This window comes from Globicephala melas, chromosome 13 (genome assembly GCF_963455315.2).
Source record: "Globicephala melas chromosome 13, mGloMel1.2, whole genome shotgun sequence".
Taxonomy (NCBI): domain Eukaryota; kingdom Metazoa; phylum Chordata; class Mammalia; order Artiodactyla; family Delphinidae; genus Globicephala; species Globicephala melas.
The window spans coordinates 20665941-20674698 of NC_083326.1; the positions used below are offsets into that span (position 1 = coordinate 20665941).

At 39.7% G+C, this 8758-nt stretch overlaps 1 long non-coding RNA gene across 1 annotated transcript in view; it reads left to right on the forward strand.

The window, feature by feature from the left end:
* Positions 1–5755, forward strand: part of LOC132593323 (uncharacterized) — a 43452-nt gene extending 37697 nt beyond the window's left edge. The window contains exons 3-4 of the long non-coding RNA XR_009558617.1: positions 1978–2105; positions 5686–5755. This is a non-coding gene — a long non-coding RNA (uncharacterized lncRNA). The remainder of the gene's footprint in view (positions 1–1977; positions 2106–5685) is intronic.
* Positions 5756–8758: the final 3003 nt, after the last annotated feature.

Below are 8758 nucleotides of genomic sequence, written 5' to 3' on the forward strand. Positions count from 1 at the left end.
TAGGAGTTTGCTTGGTTAGCTTAATTATATTTTGTGTGTTATAGGACACGTGATCCCATGATTACTTATACAGAGAAGAAAATCTCTATCAAATAGATAAACTATTTAATGTGTTCTCTTATTTTTTAGTGGAATCTTAGCAAAATTTTGTTTCATGGAGCCCAACATATATTTACTTACCTCTTATTCTATAAAGTTCCTAAAACTTTTGAATGAAAAAACATCACAGTTACATTAATTCTAAATTACAATAAAAGTTGCATTACTACTGTATATGTATTTTTCAAATTTATATACATTTTACAATAAATTTTGTATTTGGACAAAAGTTTCTCTTGGTCTAACAATGACTTTTTAGTGATTATTACATTTGAAAATGCCTTCAAAACCAGAATAGTTTTGCCCACAAAATTATTAAGCAAATCAATTTAATCCTCCTGAGGATAAAACCTCTTGTTACAAAAAAGCCTAACTCCTGTGGCCTCTGCTGGTTCCCTCTGCTCCTAAGTGCAGCCCCCAGGTGGCCCTGATGGCAGGTGGTGTCCTCCTTGCCTGGGCTGTGACTATAAGTGATTAATAAGCCGTCACCAATCCCATCTGTCCAGTGTAGCCTGTTATACGTTCAGCTACCTCATATAATTTGGGGTTGGGGATCCCTCCTTTGCCAATAAATAGAAGGTCATCAAAATGGACTGAGAGTTGGGCCTCTACATACTTTTTGACAATTTAAGTCTCACTAGATGGCCGCTGTGCCTTCACAAGGAAGCGAGACAAATGCTCACAGATAATCCTAAGATTATTCTCCCCCTTTGGCACTATTGCAGGACTCTCCCAATTCACGTACAGTCCCAGTGTCGACTGGATGCTGAAGTCCTAGATCTCTATACTCTGAAACATAAGCACAGAAAAGTTTCATCTGGAAAAATAAAACATAGGTTGACATTAATTATCTATTACAAGTGTAAAAATCATCTCATTGAAGTACTCATTGACTATGCAAATCGAGGCTAATCAAATATTCTGAGAACCCTCTCAAGGTATCTAGGTGCACCAGTCAGCCGGGCATGATTAAATGTGATTGCTTGATTTATGGGTTGCTGGGTACAACAGTTAAAAGTCGGAGGATATACAAAACAATGATCAATTCATTTTAGAATAATTGATCAGGAGCCATTTTTTCCCTATAGCGATTTATGTGATAAGTGTTGGGGAAAATAAATAGAAGAAAATCTCCTGCCAGCCCAGTATGTCTTCTCCACAAAGGTAAAAAAGGATCAAACAGTTCTATTATTGAATAACCATTAAACCAGACTGTGACACACGTGACAAGAAATCCAATAAAGGGATTGCAAAGACAGAAAGAAATTTCATCCTTTTTGATAGCCAGACAGCTATAACCCATTCCATACATGTTCTTAAGATAAATTGTATCATCATCAAGTGTGGTGAGTTGACAGCACTGTTTGGTACATATAGCTCTTCCAAGATTCACCTGGCAATCGAGTGGCCACTTGTGTTACTTAATTGCCTTTATGCAGAGGAAAAATAAAACGTCTCCTGTCTCTATGGAAGGCTGGCTGTTCCAACTTGGAGCACTGGTGTCTAGGTTAAACTCCTGTGGAGACAGGCAGAAGGAGATGCTGTTTTCCTCGTCGTTTATATTTTAAATAGACAACTCCAAGGCCCTTAAGAAAAAAAAAAAAATTCTTAGACTATAGAACAGGCAAGAGGCTTATTTAACTTTTTGAAGAGAGTTACATGCATCTCCAAGGGACAGAGAAATAATTTTCAACTACAAATTTTCTGAAGAAAATTCTCTAAGAAAATGGAGGATTGGGAAGTCTCCTTCCCCTTTGGCACCAGGGAAAATTCTATTTTTTTTTTTATTGTATTCACTCTTATATAGAACAACACAATGACATGATTACTCTTTATGTTTTGAGTATACTAAAGGGGGATGCTTTATCTTTTTTATAGTAGGTGGCAGAGGGAAGCACACAACCAAAGTGGCATCCAATCTGATACAGCAGATGAAAATTCCCCTTTGTCATCTGAGAATTGTTATCTGCTTTCCCAAGACATTATTTCTACAAACTCTGAACCTGGTAAGAGCCTTAAGATGTACTTTCAGTCTAATCATAAATATCACTAGATAATTCCGATCCAATGCAATTTACTGTATGACTGCAACCTGACCATTGTTTTAGTAAGGTTAGCCTGGATAATGCTGTGGTAGAAAACTAATGCTGAAATCCAGGTAGCTTGAAATCACTTAGTTTTTTCTGGTTCATGTCACACTTTCATTGCAGGTTGGCTCAGGGGATCAGTTCTACGTTAGCCCTCAGGAACCCAGGGTCATGGAGACCCAACAATATTGTAGCTGCACTCTCTGGAGTATGTGGGTCAGAAGAGATAGCTAAGGGATCACATGCCTGCTCTTAAAGAGTTCAGCTTAGAAGTGAAGGTATCACTTCTGACCACAGTCTATTGGCAAGTACTTGCCATGTGACCCCATCTGGCTCCTGGCTGGGCAATGTCGTGGCACAGCCTGGATGCCGGTTTCTGTCCAGCCCCCTCTCAGCTGCCATGCTCTTAGGAAAAGAGTCACCTGGCCTCATCCAGTACTGGGTCTCCTTCCCCATGGCAGCCTGTATACAGTGACTGCCTGGTGGAGGTGAGGGAAAAAGGTCCCAGTCTCTATTCCATTTCCAACATCTCTGAAGACCCATCAGAGCACCAGAGTTTCATAGGATAGCCAATGCTATTGTGCATCTTCTCTCTCTGCCCACTTGCCCTTTCACCACAGGACCTGATCCCAAGAGCATTTCCCAACAAATTTTCTGCAAGCAAATCTTTGTTGCAGAGTCTGCTTCCCAGGGACCATGACCTGTGGGCCACAGCCTATATTACAGACATCAGAGTGTTTGTTAAAAATGCAAATGACTGGTCTTTATCCCATGCCTATCGAATTTAGAATATCTAGGACAGAGTCTGGGAATCTGCATTATTTAAAAGCACCCCAGAAAATTACTTTCCTCATTAACCTGACTCTAACAATGACAGTTGTAATTACTTTGATTATGTACAAAATTGAAGAGTTGAAGTGGTGGTGGTGAGAGGAGGTGTTCAGAGAATTAGGAAACCTTATGCAATCTCTTCTGTCAAAATCATTTATGTTAAAATAGAAAAGTGTCTACAAGTAAACTCTATCAGGAATAAACAAACCACTTGCAGAAACAAAGATTTTAAATGTACAGACCATGAAATGTTGGACTGCTATCAATTACATGAGCCAAATTAACATATTTAAAATAATTTTATATCTCACATTCCTGATGCCAGAAATGTCCCACCTTGGCCACTCCTTTTCTTCAGTTTTTCTTTCTTCACAATTCTTCGCGAATTGTGACCCTGAATGGCCAAATTGTCATAGCCGAGCTGAGAAGTCAAATCAGTTTCCAAAGCCATTATTCTTCCTGGAAACTGACATTATTGAAGTGGGTACTAACTAAAGTCTTTCACATTAGAGATAAATTCTTTTTTCCATCTTCCTTCTCTTTGTTGTTCAGATCTAAATAGAAACTCCAAAAATCTCCATATATCAAGAATTAACCCATTAAGCACTGGCTTGTAGAGAAGCACGTGGTAGCAGGAAGTGAAACAAAAACTGTGTGCTCCATATACAATTATCAAAGCATCCCTCCGTATTTTAAATTCAATAGAAAATGATCATATAAGCCCTACAACCAACAGACAGCACTATATATAAAGACTCACGTTGTCCAGTCTGTTCATACACCGTTGTTGACATTCTCAACCCTTCCTGGCTGGATCCAGGGACCATGGGCTGATTGGAAATGTTCCCATTACACAACAACACAAGAGCAAATGGTATTTCCATTGCATCAAAATTCCGATTGTAAGACAAACAAATGACTCGTTTTTATGATGATTTTGCTTATCATTAATTTTTGCATTAAATTTGACTTTAAAAATACTACATTCAGGGCTTCCCTGGTGGCGCATAAAAATATTACATTCAGGGCTTCCCTGGTGGCGCAGTGGTTGAGAGTCCGCCTGCCGATGCAGGGGACATGGGTTCATGCCCTGCTCCGGGAAGATCCCACATGCCGCGGAGCGGCTGGGCCCGTGAGCCATGGCCGCTGGGCCTGCGTGTCCGGAGCCTGTGCTCCGCAACGGGAGAGGCCACAGCAGTGAGAGGCCCGCGTACCGCAAAAAAAAAAAAAAAAATTACGTTCAATCATTACTTTCTTGATTACTTTGTTTTCTGGAGTCCCCAAAGATTTTGTATATGAGATGATTGTCTCATTTCCCTCACCCTCATCTCAGCCGTGCTGCCAGGGCTCATTACTTTTATATACAGGGACTCATTGAGCAGCCCCTGATATCTGATACTTGTCTTATTTAAAAGCCATAGTGATGTAGTAAAAAGAGCACTAAATTAGCAGTAAGAAAACTTAGGTAATGGTTCCATCTCTGGAACTCTGAACTTGGAAAACCATAGATGGATTTATCTTTAATTTAGTCTTTTTTTTTTTAATTTGCAAAATGAGAATAATTATAACTTGTTTCTTAACCTCACAGTGTTCTTGGAGAATGAGATGGGTTGAGGAGTATGAAAGCACTCTGAAAAAAACGGGGTTTTTGGCCCATAAGGACACCCAAACCATTCTTGTTGCTTGTAGCACAGTGTTTGAAGCGTATTTTATGAGTGTGTGAATAGAAAGAAAGCATTCCAGCTAGATGGCCCAGTGGCTGCTAACTGAAATTCCTTTCTCCTTATCACTTCCTCCTCTAAAGCCATATGTTCCTAATTCTCATGCCCTTGGACCAATAAAAACTAGGATTTGGGTGGTAGTATTAGAGACATGTTTCTGAGACTGTGCACCCCTAACCAACACATACGTATCATCTGGAAGCTTCTTAGAAATGCAGATTCTCAGACAACATCCCATAAATTGGGGGTTTCGGCCAGCAGTGTGAGTTTTCACAAGGCATACATGTGATTCAGATGCAGGTTAATGTTGAGAACACTGGCCCAGAGGACAGGAAGGTAGGAGATGGATGTCAGTTTTGCCAAGCTGTTTCTCCAGACCTGGACCTTTGACTGTCCTTAAGAATTCTCACGAAATTCCTCTTTTGCCTTTGCCATTTCATCATGAATTCTCAGGCCACATTTGTTTCTTATACTTTTTTTCACCTTTATTGAGTTATTACTGATAAATAAAATTATAAACTATTTAAAGGGTACAATGTAATGATTTGATACATGTATACATTATGGAAAGATTCCCTCCTGTTTTTTTTTATTATCCTGTTATTTCAGTGTCTCTTTTTTTTTTTTTTCTATAAACACAGGTGTTACACAAAGATCACCTAGCACTCTTGAGTAAAAGTCATTATCCCTGGCTCTCAACTAGAAAAAAAGAATTTTTAGCAGGAACATCTAGACTGATTACAATGAAACCATTTCTGCAGCACAATTTGAGTCATGCAGTTAATAGAGTAAGGCTTTTAGAAGTACAAGTAGTATACAGACACAGCTCAGGCAGCTGTTATTCAGTGCTATGAGTATTCAGTTCCATGAGTATTTAAATTCTGTGACAAGATTAGCAGGTTAAACATTGAAGAATTAACCCAGGGTATTGTCTTTCCTTCCTCCAGAAAATCCACTGAAACAAAAGCAAGTGAATAACGGAGACTTAATCTCGTAAGAGAAGGGAAATGAAAAACTCGGCTGTGTGGATGTGAAGGTATCAATTATATCTCTTTCTTGCCAACTGCAGTTCAGAGTCACTGAGAGAGAGTTCCAGGATGGGGATCAGCTTTTCATGTTTAAAATTTAAAAAGCCACATTGAAAGAGAGGGCTTTGGAAAGCAACTAAAAGAGCTTGTTCAGTCTCCTTTGAGTCTAATGGGGCACCCAGACTGGAGGCTGGTCCAGAGGGCAGACCCAGCTCCAAGACACTCACCAGGTCACCTAAGAGCAAACGGGAGCTGAGTGCACCCTTTGTGCAACCAGAGAGAAGAGGTTGAGCTGAGCACACCCATGCAGTAAATCACAGACTCTTCTGAGGCGGGGAAGTGAGGTCGCCCTCAAGAGAACAGAGTTGTGACTCGAATGGGTAGTACTGTTCCCTTAGTGGTGGTGCCTCAACTTGAAGACCTGAAACCAGGGGGATGGAGCCCACTGAGAAAACATTCCCCAGCAGCATTGTGTCTTAGCCTTAAACCATTTGAGTGGAGCTATTGATCCAGTATCTTCCAGAAGGTGACCTTGTCCCTCAGGGGAGGATGGTTGGTGGTGGGTTAAAACAGTCCTGCTTCTATCTTTTCTGAGGCAGATCCATCAAAACCAATCTTCCTAAGGTAAAGGGAGGTTGATTAGATTTTGCTCATGGAGGCTCAGAAATGGGTCAGGAGAGTACATTAAGGACACAAAAGGCATATTAATTCTAAGGCGGAACTACCTTCAGGCTGAAATTTCACTCATGATTCTTTTTCCAAACCATATCCAACCATATTGCCAACATTACCAAAGTGTTAAATACATTTCTATAATAAAAAACAACAACATAAAAGTATCTCATACCTTGAACAGAGAGATTTTACCTCTCTGTTACCAAATTCTAAGGGAGTGATTAAAGTCCAAAGATTAAAATCCCATGTGCTAAGCACTTTTTTTCTTAAAGAAATACGGTACTGAATTGTATGGGAAAAGATAAATACACGTGGATTTCTGTCTTTTTCATATCACTAAAACCGGTGGAGTGTTAGTTTGGGCTTGTAGCACACACCTTCCCAGTTCTGCATTCAGTGACATCACATTGATAAAATTATCCAGAGTGGGAATATTTACAGCATGGAGGTCATCAAATGGTATAAATCAGAGGGTTTTTTTTTTTTTTCCTCCTCTACAGTGAGTTTACCAGCATACAATTAATTTATAAAAACTTTATTATTATCTCCTTGTAAATTATGTAAATTATCTCCTCGCTGAAAACTGTTTCTCCTTTCTGGGAAGGGGATGGTCTGCATCACAGTCTCTACATTTTAGAGCAGTATACAAATGCAAAGTTTTAGGTAACAACTAGTTGCAAGTAAGGTAAAGACATGAACTTGTTCTCTTCCATAATGGGGTGGTGGAGGAAGTATGTCTGTTTTAAAGCAGTAGTTGTGGGCCAGGAAAAGTGCACGAGGCAGACATCCTCACAGGCTGTGACAGAGAGTGAAGAAGGGGGCCAAGGTCAAGCTCTCACTCCCAGGGGCACTGCCTCTTTACAGACTCTTGCAGTTCAGCTCATCTCCCTACGGCGAATTGGTCCTTCTTCTGTAACTTAATCTGTTTCACTTCCCACAAGCGGAAGTGCTTGCCTCAGACCACGAAAGAGTCACAATAATTGGATTTTTTTCACTTCCCTAGGAAATGTGTCCTGAGTACAACAAGCTCAAATATGGGCATTGGTGGCCTGCTCTAGAGCTATGACCAACTATAAGCTTGTTTCTTATGAGAAAATATTTCTGAATCAATTCTGACAATTAGGTGATTAAAAAATTAGGAACTTACAGAACCTTATGAAAAAATACCTAGTGCACTCATCACAGTGTATGTTCCACAGAATGTTAGTTTTGAGAAACGTTGAAAGGAAGAGGACATGCTGAGATAAACTAAGTTAATTATTTTAGAGAGTTACGATACATTACAGAAAAGCCACAACAAATAAAACTTTGGAATATAAATGAATTAAATTTTAAGACTTCATGAATTGTACCACCTTTCTTCATATTTTATATTCAGAGTTTTAGTTTATCTGACTCTGGCAAGACCGTGTTTTTATATCACTCATCAGCTGCGTCCACTAGGCAGAATGTTATGTTGCATTTAATGTATTGAAAAAACTGCATTTAAAATACCATGTGGACAGAAGGCATTTCCTGTGGATCTGTACCTTATTTTTAGATTAATAGTCGGCATACCCTAGTGTATATGGGCATGTGCATTTGTGTGTGTAGGGTCAGGGGGACTGGGTAGGTATTACGTAATTAGTGCTTTCATATTACATATATGATTGGAAATGGGTCATGACTTCATGGGCTGTTTGTGACCACAGTACCCATGTATACACACAGGGCATTTTCCATAAAGGAGAAAGAAATGCTAATTGTTCTTATTAGTCCTTTGATATCTTTTTGATCACTGGATGTTCTGAAATCTGTGATCTAGAGAAGCATAGTGGGTTACACCTATAAGGCATATGAAATATTATCTTGTCTAGTGTTATCACACTTTATCTTGGAAGAAAATCCCCCTCCTTGTTTTTTATTTCTCAAATGAAGCCTTAAGGCAGAAGTCCATTTTGTAAAACTGATGAACAGATCTGGCCTCCTTGGAGCGAAATGAGGGCCCTGTAAACTTCACCACCCTGTCATCCAACTTTCCCACTAACCTTTGGCTTCTCCTGGTTCCTGAAAACCCCACCCCAGGGTCTCAGGAAGTGTGATTTGCAATCTACAGATCTAGAGAAATCTCATTTTAGATGGGGGAAAATGAGACTCAATGAAGCAAAGAATAAATGTGGAGTTTAAAAACACTTTCCTTTGTTGGTTGCTCTTTTCCCTGCCATGAATTCTCAAATATGCATGGGGTGGGCGTGCAGAGGAGGAAGATATTTGCCTCAGATCACTGACTAAGAGAGCCTTAACGTTCCTCTCAGCTGACTAAACTTCAGACCATTTT